Below are 18,910 nucleotides of genomic sequence, written 5' to 3'. Positions count from 1 at the left end.
TATATATATGTATATATTTTGGAAAATGTTTTGGAATTTATTGCATTCCTCCAAATTTAGCCTTCCTAGAGGACACCTGGCATCTGGGGCAAGAAACACTGAGGAAAATGGCGTTGTCTGATGCTCTTATACCCCAGACGCTCTGATGTCAGGGAAAGTGCGACATCAGCTGAGGCCAGACCCAGACTTTGGAATCCGGCCGACCGAAGGGCTGCCTGAGGCAGGACAACCCATATGTTATGACTGCAGATGCATACATATCGGACATCTACATTTATGGTAGGTACAAAACTGTACTTTCAAAAGGTACCACCACAGAAATAAGGACAAGGATTTTACTCAAGACTCTTTCTGGTTCCCAGAAAGGACAAAGCCTGGAGACCCATTCTGGATCTTTCTTCTCTAAACACTTACCTGGATGTTCCGAAATTCAAAATGTTGACACTACACCAGCTTCTTCCCATGCTGGGCAAGAAAGCTTGGCTCGTGATCTTGGACCTCAAGGAGGCATACCTGCATGTCCCTATCAGACAAAACTGCAGAAGATACCTCAGATACCAGTTCAATGCACTATCAATTCTCTGCACTGCCCTTTGGCTTATCTACTGCTCCCAGGGTCTTCACAAAGTGCCTGGCACCAGTAATTGCATTTTGCAGACAGAAAGGAATTCAAATTTATCCGTACCTGGACGACTGCCTGAATCAAGTAGAGAGCAAGGGCATTCTTCTAAAGCATCTGGTGTTTGTAAAAAAGTTATTAAGTTGCCTGGGGTACACAGTAAACGAAAAGAAATCAAAACTAGTGCCCTCACAAGAGATAATATTCCTGGATGCCAGCTTGAACACAATGGCCCAGATGGCTTATCTCATGCCAGATAAGCAAGGACAACTGATTCAATACTTTCAATTGATGGCAACAAAGACCCAATTCCCTGCAGGAAAAAATCTGCAGGCCTTGGGTTACATGGCATCTTGCATACTACTAATTCCATATGCCAGACTTCATATGAGGAAACTTCAATGGTACCTAAAGAATGTATGGTCTCAACACTGTCAAAGTTTGGAAACAGTTATACCACTAATTCCTTGCCTTCAGCAGGAGTTTCGATGGAAGGGCTCAAGCTTGTCACCTCAACAAGGGACAGCCTTTTACTCAACTCACAGCCAGGCAAACACTGAAAATAGATGCATCGGTTTATGCCTGGGGAGCACACATGGCAGGCAAATGTATTCAGGGCAAGTGGCCCGCAGAACAAAGGCATCTTCACATCAATCAAAAAGAGATGCTAGCCGTACAAAATGCCCTTATAGCTTTCAAGCACCTGCTGCATCCAAGACAACTACTACTAAAGACAGACAACACCACAGTTATGTGGTACATAAACAAGCAAGGGGGCACTCACTCCTACCACCTCTACAGATAAGCCATGACCTTGTGGAACACGGCTCTAAGCTATCAAGTTCATCTGCAAGCACAATTCCTGGCAGGAGAGAAAAACACACTGGCAGATGACTTAAGCAGAGTCATCATGGATCCCCACGAATGGGAATTGAATCCACAAATATTCAGAATGTTAACACAGAAATGATGGAGCCCGGACATAGATCTGTTTGCATCCCCAATGAACTGCCAGCTACAGAAATTCTGCACAAGGAGTTACCATCCACAAGCATGGAAAGTGGATCCCCTCTCATTCAGCTGGAAAAACCTACAAGTGTACGCTTTCCCACCACTACCTCTCCTGCCAAAGGTACTCATAAAAGCCAGGCAAGAAGAGCCAAAGATGATCCTGATTGCACCAGACTGGCCACGCCAGCACTGGTACCCAATCTTAAAGAACTTAGCACAAGGACCACCCTGGATTTTGCCTCAAATCCCACATCTGCTGACTCATCACAACAGTCAGATACTACACAGCCAGCTAAAGACCTTAAACCTAGCTGCATGGAAAATTCCTTAGTCAAGCAAGCAGTGCCTCTCTCCAAAGCTGTTATGGATGTCATTCTGGAGGCCAGAAGGCCTAGTACCAGGAAAGCCTATTCGGATAAATGGAAGAGATTCTGTGCCTGGAACCAGGCTCGCAACCTTGACCCTCTTGTCCCAAACATTCCTCAGATACTACAATATTTAACTGAGATGCTGGACAAAGGCCTCTACTTCTCATCCGTCAAGATCCACACCTCTGCTCATTACAATATGGATCCACCAATTTTCTCTAATCCTTTTCTAAGACAGTACCTCAGAGGGGCTAAAAACATAAGACCGCTCCGTAGAGCACCTACTCCAACTTGGGACCTCAACTTTGTTTTGGAAAAATTAACTTTACCTCCTTTTGAGCCAGCTAACACAGCAGAATTAAAATATATCTCTTGGAAAACTGCTCTGCTCTTGGCAATAACATCAGCACGAAGAGTTTCAGAATTACAGGCACTAATGGCAGTGGAACCTTTCCTCATTTTCCACCAGGACAGGGTGTCTTTAAGAACTAACCCTACGTTTATGCCAAAGGTGGTATCCAGTGTGGCTCTAAACCAAACTATTCACTTGCCAACTTTTTATCCAAAACCACAGAATAAAGGGGAGGGACTACTGCATTCTTTGGACATTCACAGGCAGTTACGCTTCTACTTGGACAAAACCAAAGCTTTCAGAAAATCTAAGCAATTATTGGTAGCGTGTGCTGCAGGAGCACAGGGAAAAGCCATTTCAAAATAGACTATTTCAAAATGGATAGGACACTGTATACCTTTCTGCTATACACACCATGGGAAACCTATACCTAGCAGCATTCGATCTCACTCCACCAGGGCAACAGCCCAACTGCCTACCTCAGAGGAGTACCTACCAAGGATATTTTGGAAGCAGCAACTTAGAGTTCTGTGCATACCTTCACCAAGCATTACCATCTGCCTCTATACTCTAAATCCAGAGCTGGCTTCACCACTGCAGTGCTGCAGGGCCTTATAGCCACCCCTAATGCCTTATAAAACCAGCCACCCTACCTCAGCTTTGGGATTCTACCCAAGTGTAATGGCTGCAGCAGTGTAACACAATGAACATAGTACAGTTTTGTACCTACCATAAATGTAGGTGTTCGAGTGTATACACTGCTGCAGTCCAGGTTACCCTCCCTCCTTCCCCTCTTACTTGCTGGTACGTACCTATGTCTTCTACCCTTTACTACCTATGGGGAATATTTGCTGGTAGCTGAAAGTTGTTGTTTGCTTTTCTTATGTATGTTTTATTAGCAATTTGAATTGCCTACCTATTTGGGGGCACCTGACATCTGGGGCAAGAGAAACTGAAGAAAATGGCGTCGGCTGCATCTTGTATACCCCTGTCGCACTGACGTCTGGGAGGAGATGACAGCAACCGATGCCGGACCAAGACTTTGAAACTCAGGCCAACTGGGGAACCGCCTCATGGCAGGATAACCAGAGTGTAATGACAGCAGCAGTGTATACACGAAAACATCTACATTTATGGTAGGTACAAAACTGTACTTTTTTATCAGTGTCAAGCCATTCAACAACAGACCTATGGGTTAAAAAAAATCCCATCCTGTTCTGTGTTTTTAAACCCAATGTCTCTTGTCTGCCCCTTATGTTTATTTAACCATAATATTCCCTCCCTTTCCTCTTTCATTGATTGTAGCAGTAAGCACACAAGTATAATTTTGTGAATTCATTCCCTTTAAGCTATTTTGCCTTCCTTGTTGCATTCCATAAATCCTGAATACTGAGTGCTGAGCTAGTCTATCCTTGTTCCTGTTTTTTACTGGGTGGCTGTTAGATTGCCTGCTCTTACCATACATTTGTCTTTGAAAGCTCCTCCCAGTCTCATCTCATCTAATTGTACTAATGAGCACTAGAAGATCAAATAGGGAAGTTCCTTCTGTTAGACCTCAAAAGCTTGGGATACCCTCTCTTTCATGTCTTCCTGCCAGCTTTAGTGCACAGTCCATTAACTAGAAGTATCAAGCCATTTTCTTGTTCTTACTTCTAAAATCTGCAGCATCTGTGACAAGACTACCATTCACCGGAGCAGCTCCTGAATATATATTTTGGGTATTTTACTGTAATTACATGCACCCTTTCTTGCATTTATTTTACTGGTTTAAACACCTAACCACTGGAGACGACAGAAGTGTATACTGCTAGTTTCACCTCTGTTGCCAGCTTTCAGTCCCAAGTCTTCCAAGACAGTGTACTTAACTCCTTTAAGCTTGCGATGCCCCAACATTGGCCCAGAAATCAAGGAGCCTCATTCCACACCACTGGCAACATTGGGGAATGTACACACTGGGAGGATGACAAGTACACACACAGTAAAGTGCAGTTTCCCTTAAGAGCACACAGAGATCTCATTCAGTCTGGGGCTGGTTTCACATCCTTTCTCCAGATTCCCAATAAGACTCCTCACTGGCACAGCTATAGAGTTGAGATCTCAGCTGAGTGGCCAAGCTAAGACCTCCAGCACCCTCTCTGTCCAGTCAGTGCTTCGTGTCCCTGCCCAAGTAGCTGACACACAAACAGACTTTGAGATTTGATTTATAGACACACACACACACACACACACACACACACACACACACACACACACACACACACACACACACACACACACACACACACACACCTGGGAAAGGCTGGCACAGGTTTACTAGCTAACTTCTGCCCAGACTATAAGGTAGTTTTCACTGCCACCAGCCAGCTCCTTATCAGCTACTTTAAGGCCCTTAGCAAAGGGTGTCTAATCCTATTGTGTAATGTTACTATTAATCCATATGGTAGTTTGACCAAGAGACAAGGCTATTAGCAGTGGCCTCTAAAGTGTCACCAAGTAGATATGCAAGTACGCTAAGAGCTTAAATATCTCCAAACACACCAACCACAATTGAAAGGTTTAAATATATTTAATAATAAAATAACAAGAAAATACTCAATAAATCACAGTAACTTCAGAGTTCAAAATCACAGGTAATATTTAAAACAAAATTGCTGGACAGTCTCAAGTAAATAAAGAAAACATCTAAGCTGTACTTTACTATACTCCTATCTGAATCTAAAAGAATTGCTATGCCCTAACACTTAGAGCAAGGCAAGTTGCAGAGGTGGTGAGTGGATGTTCTTGTTAGATAAAAGACAAATTACAAAGTGCACATTTTCTCTCCTAGAGTTCTTAAATTAATGTCTCAAATATTGCTACTGGGATACTTGCATGATGACCTCACTTTTGTCATATGACCATCCTAGGTGGAAACCCCCATTGCAAGAAATTGCCAGCATTTTAGCATCTCCCTGTGAAAATACATAGACTAAGGCTTTTGCTCAGAGCTGTGCAGCTGTTGGAAGTCATAAAGCAATAAAACACTTCTACATCTCAATCCTAGTAGTTCTCTCTTTCAAGGCAGCACAGAGAGTCCCCTTAGTGTAGACATCCTGTCTCTTGTTAACTAAAACTGAAAGATAACATCTCTTGTTTATGGCCCAGCAATAATATATATATATATATATATATATATATATATATATATATATATATATATATAAACTGTTACAATAGTGCATACACATTTCTGCTCAGTACTTTAAAAATATCTCTTTTATTCCAGCAGTTTGTTATACATGTAACATACACTTGCAATTGTATCATGCTGATATTGGGTGGGAGGTCGGCATAATGGTTAAGGTATTTACCTTAGAGATAAAGTGCAAGGTTTGATTCTCACATGAGGTAATTGTCTAGGCTTAAAATGATCTAAAAGGGCAGTTAGCCTAGTACTAATCTATGAACCTATATTCACAAATAACATACAACTATTTACAAAATTCCAGGTAGCTGAGCTGGCAGTATCTCCTTCTGTCACACTTCTATATAAATCATATTAATATTGACAAATGACATAGTTATTTACAAAATTCCAGACAGCTGGGCTGGCAGTATCTTTCTGTTACATTTCTATATAAATCATATTAATATTCACAAATGAGGTATAATTTACAAAATTCCAGCTAGCTGGGCTGGCAGTAGTTCTCTTTGTCACAATGCTCACAGATAATTAACTTATACAGCAATAATAATTCCATCTATGACGAGTGTAAATACCTAATTAATTTGGAGGCTTCCCTCTCGCTTAAAAACTTGCCCTGTGAGCTGCATACACCTACACCACTATCCTTTACTCATCACACCAAAATGTCTTATGCTGAAGCTGTAAAAGAAAAGCACTACCAAAACTTCCTAGAAGTAAGACTATTAAGTCTCAGCAAAAATCAGGCCACTCTTCCACTGCATGCATACTTACCGTAGAGATACAGCCTGAACAAAAACATCAAAATCTATCGGTCTGAACTGCAACAGCAATGGTGTACTGATAGGTGACTATATTGGTAGGCACTCTTACTTGTCTTGCACTAGCAGAGGGTTACAGTATCATGACCTTCGCCCTAATGATTCTAACTCCTGACAAATATAATTATAGCATACTTTTTACATGAGATGTAAAGCAATGAGGGAAGCTCAAAGAAACATGGCAGAACTTTCCGTGCATGATACAAATGCAGGCAAGGCACTCAACCTGAGTGGAATCCTTCCTTCACCATGAGTAATGCCTAGATATAAAGAAAAGATAATCGGTTTCAGTAACTGGTTAAATATCTGGTGTCATTCTAGGAGGATCCAGTATGTGTCAGCATTGCACAAATACTTTGCCAGTCCAGCTTGCTTCTCTAAGGATGGCCTCTACCTCTCATTCAAAGGCTTATGGATACTGGCTGAAGCCTTTCCTCCTCAGTGCCTTTTTTAGGCAGAGTCCATTTGATGGACATTCCAGTGTAATTAATGTAGCAGTCCTGAAACTAGATCTTATTTGGGTTGAGATCCTTGGCACCAGGTATACACACAGTAAATTGCTTTATCTTAAAGCACTTCTGCATCTGGAAACCTTCATGTCTGCATAGTTACTGAGACTTGGTGTAATTGTTAAGAGTGTGCTTCCCTCTATTCCTGGGTTTTATGCTATTTATGTCTTCAGGACCGACAACAACTGTGGTGGTGTCTTCATATTTGTCAAGGGACATATTACCTCCAGGCAAATCCATAGGGATCCATAAGCTGAATGCATTGAACTACAGGTCACTGTAAATATTATCAATTTATACCTTGTTACAGATCATCTCCTTACATAAAAGTAATCAAACCATATCAACAAGTTCACATTTGCAAACATTATGTATTAGATATATTTTTATATATCCTATAATCTTTACATTACATAAATTATTCAGTTCCTGCCTTCTGGTAAGCCTCATTCCTCTTCCAAAACATTTTTCTGCATGTGTTGGTTCTTCAGTTTCCATTTCTTTCTTTGTAATTTGCTCATATCCCTTTCGAAAGATCTAATTTCCTGTTCTCATGTCTCTGTTACAATATTCACTACTTCAAGTATAATTGGTTTAGATTTTAATTTCCATTTTCTAGTAATTGCTTTTTTGGGAGACACCGCAGTTGAGCTTTAAAGGCCTTATTATGTCTAGACAATTGAGATCCTGTATCCCAACTGGGAAAAAAAAAACTTTCCTTAATTACACTCACTTGCCACCCAGTATTCCCGATAGAGTATTCTGTAGGTAAATTTTAAAGTCTGCCAACTCATTACACTCCCTAAACATCCAGTTGCCTCTTTCTTCTCAATCACACTTCCAACCTTTGCCATCTGCCTGAGGAAAATTTCTTTCGCATCTGCTTGGCATGTAAAATATCTATGCAAACACTTCCAGGCAAAAATCCTAAGTCTTCTATACTTTGCTGCATATTTGGGAGATGCACAAATGTCTTCTCATTGTTTCTTTGTGAATTGCTTATTTAATCTCTCTTGCCAGTCTTTTCTGACCTCTTCTGATTGTTTTCTATAGTTGTAGTGCAATATTTTATATGCCATACTAATCTCTTTTTTAAACATCAGCTGGTGTTAGAGTCAATTCAAAACTCAGCCAGTGCAGCTCTTTCATTTAGGATTCCTCTATCCCTTTCTCTTTGTCTGTACTCTGATATCAGTCCCTGATAGGGAAGGCACTCACTAGCCTGCAATCCAAATATCTTCTTGGCCTGTTCCCATCCTATTATGTTTCCTTCTTTAATTCTTTGTTCCCACCACCTTGGTTCCTTTGCCAGCTTCCCCCAGTAAACTGAGGAGACAGCATTCTTGACCTGATTTTTATAACTATAACAACCTTTTGCACTACTCATCTGGTACCTCCTTATTTGTTTATTTTATTTCATTTTTTTTATTTTACATTTGTTAACTGTGATAGTCTGACTGGATACATGTCCATTTTTAGTGGAGGCCTGAGGAGAAAAGCTCCAAATCAAAGATATAAGCAAAAAACAGTAATAAGCATAGCAGAGTATAAGAATAGCAACTGCAGAGGTGATACATTATTCAAGAGTCTGTTAACTAAGACAGTGTAGGAATTATCTTCACAGGAAAAAACATAAGACTTTTAACAGTTTTTCATAAATTATCGCACTAGAGTAAACAGTATATACTTAAAAGAGCGCTGTGGAATATGCAGTTTGCAATATAGCATTTTTCTACATAGTTAAATATTAAGTAGTATCCTACAGGTTTTGGCAAAATAGGAATTAGTTAAGAGAATAAAATTGACAGGATATCTATGGAGATTAATCTAGATTAGTGCAGGGGCGGAGCCAGTGGTTTTTAAATATTGTTTAAGGGCTTTTTTAAAGAGCTTGAGAGAGGGTTCAAGTGTAAGGTTGGTGGGGAGTAAGTTCCAGGTTTTGCCAACGAAGTTGGTAAATAGTGAGTCTCCAGCCCAATTACTAGCTTTTCGTGTTTGGACTGTTAGTTTGTTAGATGAGCGGAGTGGTCTGGGGTGACAGTACAGTTTTATAAAGTTTCTAATAGCAAGAGTTTTTTTTCTGGGTGTGTGAGAATATTGTGCGCAACTATGAGCTGGTTGAACCAAAGTAGGTTAGGGAACTCTAACCACCCTAGAAGCTCAAGATTTTGACAATGATGGGTCCTGTATGTAGAGCTGGTAGCAAATCTAGCTATATGGTTATAATTACAGGTGTGTTTATTAATTTCAGTCTTATTCAAGTTAGAGAGGATAGGGGAAGCATATAGCAGGCTAGAAAGTAGATGAAGAGTGGGCTATGGTGGTATGGGCTAGTGGGATTAGAAAAGGTTTATTTCTGTATAGTGAGCCAAGCTTTTGGTTAACAGCTTTGATGGGTTTATTTACATGCAAATCAGATTTGAGATGGTCAGCTGTAACCCCTAATAGCTTAGTGCTGATGTCTGGGAGAATAGAGGTGCCACTGTTGGATAATATGGAGAAAGAGAGAGGAGTAGATCTACTGGTAGGGCTGAAAAGTAGTAATGTAGTTTTGTTAGGGTTTAAGAGCAAGCATTGTTTAGCTAACCAAGTTTCAATTGTATTAAATGTAGTTTGGGTTAAGTTTTGAAGGTCTGATGGGGAGGAGGCCGAACAGATAAGGGTGGAGTTATCTGCATATTGGATGCAGGTGGCTTCTGGGATGGCTGCATAAAGGTTATTAATGAAAATAGAAAAAAGCAGGGGACCTAAGATGGAGCGCTGAGGGACTCCAAGGGTGAGAGGTAACATTGCAGACAGTTTGTCCTGCCATAGAACTGCTGGTTTTCTTCCTCTCTGATAGGATGTAAACCATTTTAATTTGAATTTAGTTGGTGTAGAGCATTGATCCCACTGGACCACTTTCATTCTCTACCCAGGTTAATCACGATAGGTATGACATTATATAATACAGAATGAATGATAAAATGCAATATATAATATAATCTGTACATGTATTGTATACAAAGTGAATTTCAGAGTTGGGTTGAGGTATAAAAGTGCTAGATATATGACAGTTATATACAGAATGACTGAGAAAATATTTGCATGCATTAAATAGAGAGTAGAAATTGCAAGTTGGCATGCTGAAGGAATGACAGTGAAAAATAGTCTGATGAGTTGGACTTCCCTAGTAAAGTCTGACTACCACACCTCTCAACTGTACATATTTTGCAGAATTTCCAGATTTAACCCTCATATTTTTGGCCCATTTTTCATAAAGTTGTGTATTTTTTTCTGGCAAATTAGTAGCAAATCATTAAGGATTAAAGTTAGAAGATAATGACAGACATTTGAGTGTCTATACCCTTTAGAAAATTCAGGCTAATGCAAAACCTGTTAATTTATCAACAGTTTGTAAGAGCAATATTTAAAAACTGTCCCTATTTTTGGGCCTTTGTACCACTTTTATTTATGGCTTTGTCCAGATTTCTTGCTTTAAGAAGTTGAGAGGTATGCTGACCACAAACATATGATCTTCTCCTTTAAATCCCAAAAGACCCTGAAACAAACCCCATTGTATTTGAGGACTGTACCTATGCCAACCGCAGCCTGCTCTGTGATGAAATTTCAAAATTCATTTACAGCTGGAATGTCCAAGATGGTTGCACACTGATCAACAGCTTAGTTTCAGCTCAACACAAGGGTCAAGAACTCTTGTCACTTTCAGTAAATACAATTGCTGGCTAGTAAGTACACTGCCTGGATGTCCGCAAAGAAGACACAAAGAGATTACTTTAAAAGAACTCAAGAATATAAATTTGAAACAAATGACTCAGTCCAACTGACCTCTAGCACATGCCTTCAAGGAGCAACTAAGAGAACCTGAAAGAAAATCAACTAGAAAATGTCAAGAGAATTCTGCAGGTGTTCAGGAGGAAGCAGCTCAAGATCTAGCTTTGGTGCAACACATTCCAGTAATCTAGAGGGAAAAGTAAGCCAGATCTGCTCAGAACTGATTACTTCTTCAGTGTTTTCTTTATTTTTTATCAACTCAAAATAATAAAAGGCTGGAAAGAATGGAAGAAGCTTTAAACAGATATTCAAATGAGTTGATAAAAGTCCAAAAATCAGAAGTCGAAATGAAAAGGCAGACTTGATTACAAGACCTCTCAAGGAGTGATGTTTCAAAAAAAAAATGGTAGAATTAGAGGACAGAGCACATAGCGAAAACTAGAGATTTTCTGCTTTTCTGGTAAATACTAGTAGGAACAGATTCTATTCATTTTATGAAGGCAGAGATAAGCAAGTGGATTAGTAGTACATAGCAGGATTTACTAATTAAAAGGGCACATTGTGTTTATGCTCCCAACCTGGCCATGAAAAAGCAGCCAAGAATGGGTTAGTAAAGATGCAGTCCTACCAGCAGAAAGAATTGAGCCTGACAAAACTGTGGCAAAAGGCAAATTATGAAAATGTAGAACAATACAGTGTTCATGAAAAATTGTTATTCACTGTACACCAGGCAGAAGAGAAGCAAATTTATTCCAGCAGTCAGGGAATGTTCAGAGGCAGGCATGAGATTCAATCTGCTGTACCCAACTACTTTGAGTATTTTTTCTAAGAGGATCAAAGTAGTTTTGTGATGCAAAACAGGCTAAGGAGGAAATCAAAAGGTTTGTCCAACAAAAAGTGAGCCATCAAGCAGAAGAGGACTCTGCTTGTCATTCTTCCGATAATAAAGCTCATGGAGAGACTTTTACCAGTGAAACGTTTTCCAGTGTTCAAACAGGAAAATGCTTGGGAGAGGGAGAAAAGCACAGGAACTGACTAGAAGAATCGGGAGTACCTTGGAATTGAACTGGAGTCTGGAGTTAGGAAATAAAGATGAACAGGAAGACGACCTGCAACTTGGAAATCAGCAAATAATTGTGAGATTACAAAGCATCAGTCATATTTGTAAAATATGACTGTACAGCTAAGTAAAAGTTGTAAGAATGGATTTTAATTGACTTTGTTACGCTTGTGGAGAACTGAAAGACATTTGCCTCACTTCATGTTGTTAATGTTTGAATGGACCCTAAGGGGTGGGGAAGATCAAAGAAAAATGTAACTGCAAGTAAAATAATTTCTATTCTTAACAGTGTCTCTATACAACTTTTCATGATATAAATTGCATGTCATATAGTAACGCATTTTTAGTTATATATGATAATACTAAAGTGAACAGATGCCTTTTTTCTTTTTTAATATTAAGAATGTAGACATTACAGTGAAAAAGAGAAAAAACAGGCTAGACAAAAGCATTGTTAAGTTAATAGGCTTTAATCATGGGTTGTTGAGGTGGGGGATGGGGTGCAAAAGTACACAGGTCATAATAACTTACTTTTGCATAGGTGAATGTCTGGGTTAAGATCCTCGACTTAATCTAATAAGTTTTAAGTGGAAAAAAATAAGGGAACACTGAATGTAATGAAAAATTTCCTTTAGCAATAAATTTTTCTGCTAGTTTTAGAAGTCTGCAGCTGGGAGCTACGTTTTTTTTCTTGCATTTCCATGGAGACAAGCTGATTACAGGGCAATAAAAAGCCAAAGCATTGCTTTCTTCAAAGCCAAACATTAATGTTTTCTGAAAGCTTGCAACTTGTACATCTTGTAGAGAAATAAAGATAAAAAAAGAACAAACACCAGTTAGTATAAGTAGTAGCATAGGCAGTAGTATGCATCTTAGCATGGATAATCTTAACTTTAGGTTAGCTAAGATCTGTATTTGTAGCCATCTATTTGTGACAGTTATTCCTATTAGGAGGTTTAAACTTAATTATTTGAAGATGTACATAGTTTTGTGTATTTGTGACAGATCAAATCTGTGTGTTCGTTTTTTTGTTCATGGGTTTTCAGTAAAAGAAAAAAATTAGTAAAATGTGACTTGCCTAGAAATGAAGATGACAAGAAAAAAAAACTGTATAAAACAATCTGCCAAACATTTTTGGGTGCATGTAGCGTAAAAGCTGGAAATATATATTTAAAAAACTCGTATATAATGGGGGGAATAATGGTTTCACGTGGATGATAGATTTGTGGTAGTGAGGGGCTACTGGCAAGGGAAGGGGATTACGAAGGCATGTATTTATATTCCACCTAAAACTGCTGTTATGGAACTTAAGAACATTTTGGGAAAATTAGCTTTCAACAGAGAAAATTACTTATAGGTGGAGACTGGAATTTAATTTGCAATAAGGATGCATCTGCGGGGCCTAGATGGGGAAATATGAAGATATAACAAAAGAATAGGTTTCTAAAAATGTTTATGAAAATGTTTGGTATGGAAGATGTGACTTCAGTAGTAGGAAGTCAAAATTTACATATTCCCCAAGGTAGAATAACTGAGCTAGAGTAGACAGAAATTATATTTCACAGGAACATGTGCATTTAATTGAGAGCTTTGGTACACGTTCAGTAACTTTTTCGGATCATGTACCAGTAATAACCAAGATAAAAATGCAGGGTAATGAAACAAAAATGAGACACTGGTACTTCCTCACTTACCTGTTATAAAGAGAGGAATTTAAGGAATAAGTATTGGAAAGTATTTGGGAGTTTTTAGGCAAGATAAAAAGTACTGTAGAAGTTGTAGGTAGCAAGGGGATAAAATGAAAGTGGAAAAAATAGGGTAGAAATAAAAAGAGATATGGTTGAGAAGTAACAAGAATTATTTAGAATGGCTGACAAAGGTTAAAGTGAAGGAGATTGGAGCCTGTAAAGTGGTGGCAGGGGAAAATGTAGATCTGATGTCAATCTTCATGTAATCCTCAGCTTTGGGCTCGGTTCTGAGCCTCGGAACTGACACGGCCGTTTATTTTAGCTCGCGCCTCCCAAACTCTTGAGCCAGGCTTTTATCCGTAATGCTTCTCTGAAAAGTACTTCAGATCTCGTTTGCCGCTTTGTGTGTCAGACATGTTCAACTGTTGTCAAGCCTTGGTTTTAATATTCAGTACATTTTTTTCCTTGATATTTCCATTTATAATGTTATTTCTTTCTCCTAGTGAACTTTTTCTCTACCTGCTCCTCTCCTTTGTTTCCTGCATGTGTGAGTGCCTTTATTATCCATTTTTTTATCTACCACCGGTAGTTTTTCTGTCAAAGTACCATTGTTGGTACTCCTATCTTACCATTCTAGGGTATTCTGCTTACCACAGTTGGTATTTTTCCTCTCTTTATATGTATTTATATCTCTATCAAAAAAAAAAGCTTTCCTCTGGCTGTGTGTGTGAGTGAGTGACTAATAATTTTCTTTGCATGATGGCTGAAAAGGCTGAGTCGCCAGTTAACTCTTCTAAACTAAAGGCACCTCAGGTTTTAAGAAGTGTCCTAAGTGTCAAGGGCAAAATGCCCAATTCAGACGCACATACCTTATGTGTCTGTTGTTTAGGAAAAGTTCATTTACAAGAGAGTTGCTCAATATGTCATGGCTTTTTTATGAGAACTCTTTCAGAACGTAAAAATAAGCTTATTTTGAAAGGCCTTTTGAAGAGTGATTTTGAAGATGCCATTTCTGTGTTGAGAACAGGCGCCAGTTCATCTTCATCTCCTTCATCTAGAAAATGCCCTTTGGTTCCAAGCATTTTGGAACCGCCAAAGAAGGCTTCAAAACACTCTTTGCTACCAACCACTTCTACGGCACCGAAGACAGGACATGACTCCAAACCATCTAAATCTTCGGAGCCGACATTGGGTTCCTCAGCCCAGACAGATAAATTGGTACCTGAGCAACTTCACGTTATTTTGGTACCAAGGTCCAAGTTTTCACCATCTATTGACCCATTTTAAAGATAGACCTCCCAGCCCCTTTGTCGATGTCAGACCCCCTAGGTCTCCAACTGCATCGGTTCGATCCAGTAAGAGTCTCTCCAAGACTGATGATATGAGACTGGTGTATCAGCTCCTCACAGCGAGAGGCTTGTCTTTGGTTGCTAGCCAATCCAGTGTCAGAACCTCTCCTGCTGTGACACCGCATATTCTTCCTCCTACTCCAGTCAAAACTTTGGTGCCCTTGGTTCTGACCCTCCTGGCATCAACTATTTTGGTTCCAGTAGCATCTTCGTCTCTGGTGCCCAGAGCCTCCTTGAGTTCCTCTGGCCCTTCAACACCAGAGGTCGAGACTCATTGGTTGAGTCCGAGATGCACTGATTGGCTTCTTTACCTTCAGAGCCATCCATCGCCCTTGGTGCTTCGGCCTACGTAGGATCGACCCAGGCTTCGGTTTCAGGGGTTGCTGCCTTTTTGCGGGGTGGAACCCTATTTCTGAAAGTCTTTTTTTGGTTCCGGGCTCCCATCCCACTATGGGGGGAGCAGGCCTTTTGAATCATGGAGAAGGCCTTGTCCATTGGGGACTCTCAATCTCTGCCATCCATGTCGGGACAGATGTCCACATCCCTCGAGTGGAGCTTCCATTGATCTTATTCCTAGGACGGAGGGCAGAAATCCTCCAGGAATGACCCATTTTGGTGGTTTCCTCTTCAGACACTTCCCCAGAACATCCCCCCGAGGAAGTACCCGTGAAGAAAAAAGTGCAAGCAAAAGCACTTGGACTCCCCGGAGGAGTCTTTCACTGAAGATGCTGACTTCGATGAAGGTGAAGGCTCCCCCAGGTCACCCCCCTGATGAGGTTTCCTTCAGGGACATCCTGGAAATCCTGAAACAGAGGGGTGACTCGTCTACCCTCCAGCTTCTCCTGAGGAGCCAATATACCTGGAGGCTTTTCTAGCCTAACCCTCTACTTCTTGGATCTCTTCTGCTGACGAACTCAATAAACTGATCACTCAGTGGTCATGGAAGATGCTCGACTGTATCAAGCCGATCTCCAAGAGGCCTGATTACATCCCCTCAGCCCCTAAGGATGAGCAGCACTGGTGTAAAGGCATACTTGTTGACACCATGGTGATAGCGGCTGCCATTAAGAAGGAACTTGATGAAAGTCCAACTATCCATCCTCCTAACAAGGAGTCTAGGACTATGGATAGGTTTGGGAAGCAAATTTACGCTTCAGTGACCTTTGCTCTCATGTCCTTGATTTACATGCTACATTTTGCGAGGTTGCAGAGGGATCTGATCAAAGATCTCTCAGATAACCTCTCAGGAACAGTAGCTGACCAGGTGTGTGACAGTTACCTCACAGCTTTCGACCCTTGAAGCGATTTCTAACTTGTCCATGAGGCTGATTGCCCACGCAGCTGAAGGGACAACTAGAGCAGCGGGTTCAGGCATAACCATTAGAAGGCACTCCTAGATGCACTTGTGTGACTTTGTGGAGCCATTTAAAGTGTCATATGTCAACGCTATTTTTGATGGATCATCACTGTTTTGTCCCAAAGTTAAAGACATGCTTGGTAGATGTGAAAAAGTTGGGAAGAACTCTTTCTGCTGTAGGCGTACATTTCTCCACTCCTCAGAGGCCTTACTTTAGGAACCAGAGACGTGGGAGACTATAGTTTAAAAAGTCTCAAGGGCCTTTCCAGGATTCGTGTGACAAGGACTTCCCCCGGAGCAGATGGGGAAGTTATGGAAGACGCAACCTCATAGGCAGAAGTAGCCCGCGAAACCAGGGGTGTAGAGATTCCTTTTCTGGAACTCCCTACCAGCATCACTGAAGGGAGACCAATTGCCCTGCTGTGGAGGCAGTCTGGATGATTTTCTCTGCACCAGCCCCACCTGGCAGTTAATAACTTTGGACAAATGGGTGCAGGGAATAATATCCAGAGGTTACAAAATCCCACTATCTTTGCCCCTAGAAACCCAGAAAAGACTCCCTGGTGTTCCACCCTGTCACAGGGAAGAAGCAGTTATAGAAATTCAAAAACTGCTCAACAAAAGAGTCATCCAAAAAACCCCACCAGACCAAACAGGATCTGGGTTTTACTCGAGGTTCTTTTTAGTGCCCAAAAAAACAGAGGACTGGTGACTCATCTTGGATCTCAGCAAATTCAACAAGGCAGTTCAGCTAACCAAATTCTGGATGGTCTCAGTACAGTCGATACTTCCATTCTTGGAAAAAAGTGATTGGATGTGCTCTGTAGATCTCCAGGATGCGTATTACCACATAAAAGTGGACAAATGATCCAGGAGGTTCCTGTGCTTCTGGCTAGGAGCCAGTCATTTCCAGTTCAGAGCACTGCCCTTTGGACTCACCTCAGCCCCTAGGGTGTTCACCAAATGCATGGCAGCGGTCACAGCTCATCTCAGAGTGCAAGGATTTCAGGTTTTTCCATACCTCAATGACTGGCTGCACACTGCTGCCACCAGACGTCAGTTAGAACAGGCAAAAGATTACATTGTACATTGCTAGGTATAACAATAAATTTCGAAAAGTGAAGTTTACAACCTTTTCAACAATTAGAATTCATCAGAGCCCGCTTAGACACCGTTAGAGGAATTGCTTCACTTCCTCTAGAAAGACTGCAACGGATCAGATTCCAGGGCAGACAAATTACCCAAAACAGAAAGGTTCCAATCAGATTAGTCCTACAAGCACTAGGCTCGATGACAGCGTCTGTCACTCCTGCCCCCCTTAGTGAGATATCACTGCAAATCTTACAGTGGTTACTTGCCTCCTAGTGGTCTCTGATACATCAGACATTGTCTTATCTAATTGTGATTACCAGTCGTGGCAGACAGGATCTTTCGTGGTAGCTCCATTCCGATCAGATTCTCTTGGGGCAACCTTTCATTTTTCTGCAACCCTAGACAGTAATGACCACGGATGCTCCCCAGATAGGGTGGGGGGCATTATCTGGGAAGGATAGTCCAAGGCACTTGGTCTCAACTTACACATTGATGTTTTGGGGATGAGGGCAGTGCTGTTTGTGTTGCAAGCATTCCAGGATGCCCTTCCTCTGGGAACAGTAGCAAATCAAACGGACAGCATGTTGGTAGTTTGGTATATCAACAAACAAGGGAGAACCAGGTCTTACCCATTATGTCAAGAAGCCCTCAGAGTTTGGCATTGGGTGATGTCTTTCAACCACTTTCTCACAGCAATGCACATTCCAGGGTGCAACAGTGTAATAGCGGACAAACTGCGCAGAACCATTCTCATACCTCACAAGTGGTCTCTCGTCCTGCGGTGGCAAAAGAGATTTTTCGTCACTGGGGCCAACCTTGCTGCTATCTCTTTGCATCACCCCTAAACAACAAGTGCAGCAGTTACTTTGCCCTAATTCCCCCTCTGGGGGTGTCACCCAGAGATGCTGTTCTCCACAGTTGGCCCCCTGGTCTCCTCTGTGTCTTTCCACCAAACTCCCTTGATATCCCATTTTCTAAAGAAAGCCAAGAGGTTGGAGAACTCCGTCATCATTTCCCCCTTCTGGCCTCGACAAGTTTGGTTCCTCTTCCTTTGGGCTCATCTTCGGGAACCATGGATACTGGACCTGGCTCCGGACCTGCTGTCTCATCTGGAGAGCTTGGTTCATCCGAACCTCCACCTCAAGCTCACAGCTTGGCTTCTCCAATTCCCATGATTGCTATGCATGCATCCCCTCCCCTCCCCTCCTCTCCTGTCTGTCAAATAATTGTAGCCCATCACAAACCTTCAACTAGAAAACTATCAAAGTAAATGGGAAAATTTTTAAATTGGGGACCTGATGAACCACCTTGACCCTTGTACGACTCCGGTTCATAAAGTTTGGGATTTCCTACCTACTTTCTACCAATTTGATTCTTCTACCTCAACAGTTAAAGTTCATCTAGCAGCAATCTCGAACTTCAGCATAGGGTTTGAAGGTTCATCCCTGATGTCTGATAAACTTTATAAAGTCTTTTTAAAGGGAGTTCTAATGTTAAGACCCCCATTTAAAGAACCCATTCCTTCTTGGGATCTATCACCAGTTATTCAGTCTCTTACTTTATCAACCTTTGAACCATCAGCTACCTGTGACTTAAAGTTCTTCTCATGGAAAACGTTATTTTTAGTGGCGATCACATCTGCTAAAAGGGGATCTGAACTCCAGGCTCTATCCTCCACACTATCCTATATCATTTTTCAAAAGGACAGGGTTTCCCTTGGGACTAA

General features: G+C 41.0%; 1 protein-coding gene across 2 annotated transcripts in view; it reads left to right on the top strand.

Annotated features, from left to right (window-relative positions):
• The window catches only part of COG4 (component of oligomeric golgi complex 4), an 873,278-nt gene that overhangs the window by 534,973 nt on the left and 319,395 nt on the right, over window positions 1–18,910 (top strand). The gene's annotated exons all lie outside the window — the stretch shown is intronic.

The sequence above is a fragment of the Protopterus annectens genome, chromosome 8.part0, assembly GCF_019279795.1.
Source record: "Protopterus annectens isolate FY-2018-M chromosome 8.part0, PAN1.0, whole genome shotgun sequence".
Classification (NCBI taxonomy): Eukaryota; Metazoa; Chordata; order Ceratodontiformes; family Protopteridae; genus Protopterus; species Protopterus annectens.
The sequence above is the reverse complement of the archived record's forward strand: the minus strand, read 5'-3'. Positions and strand labels throughout refer to the sequence as shown.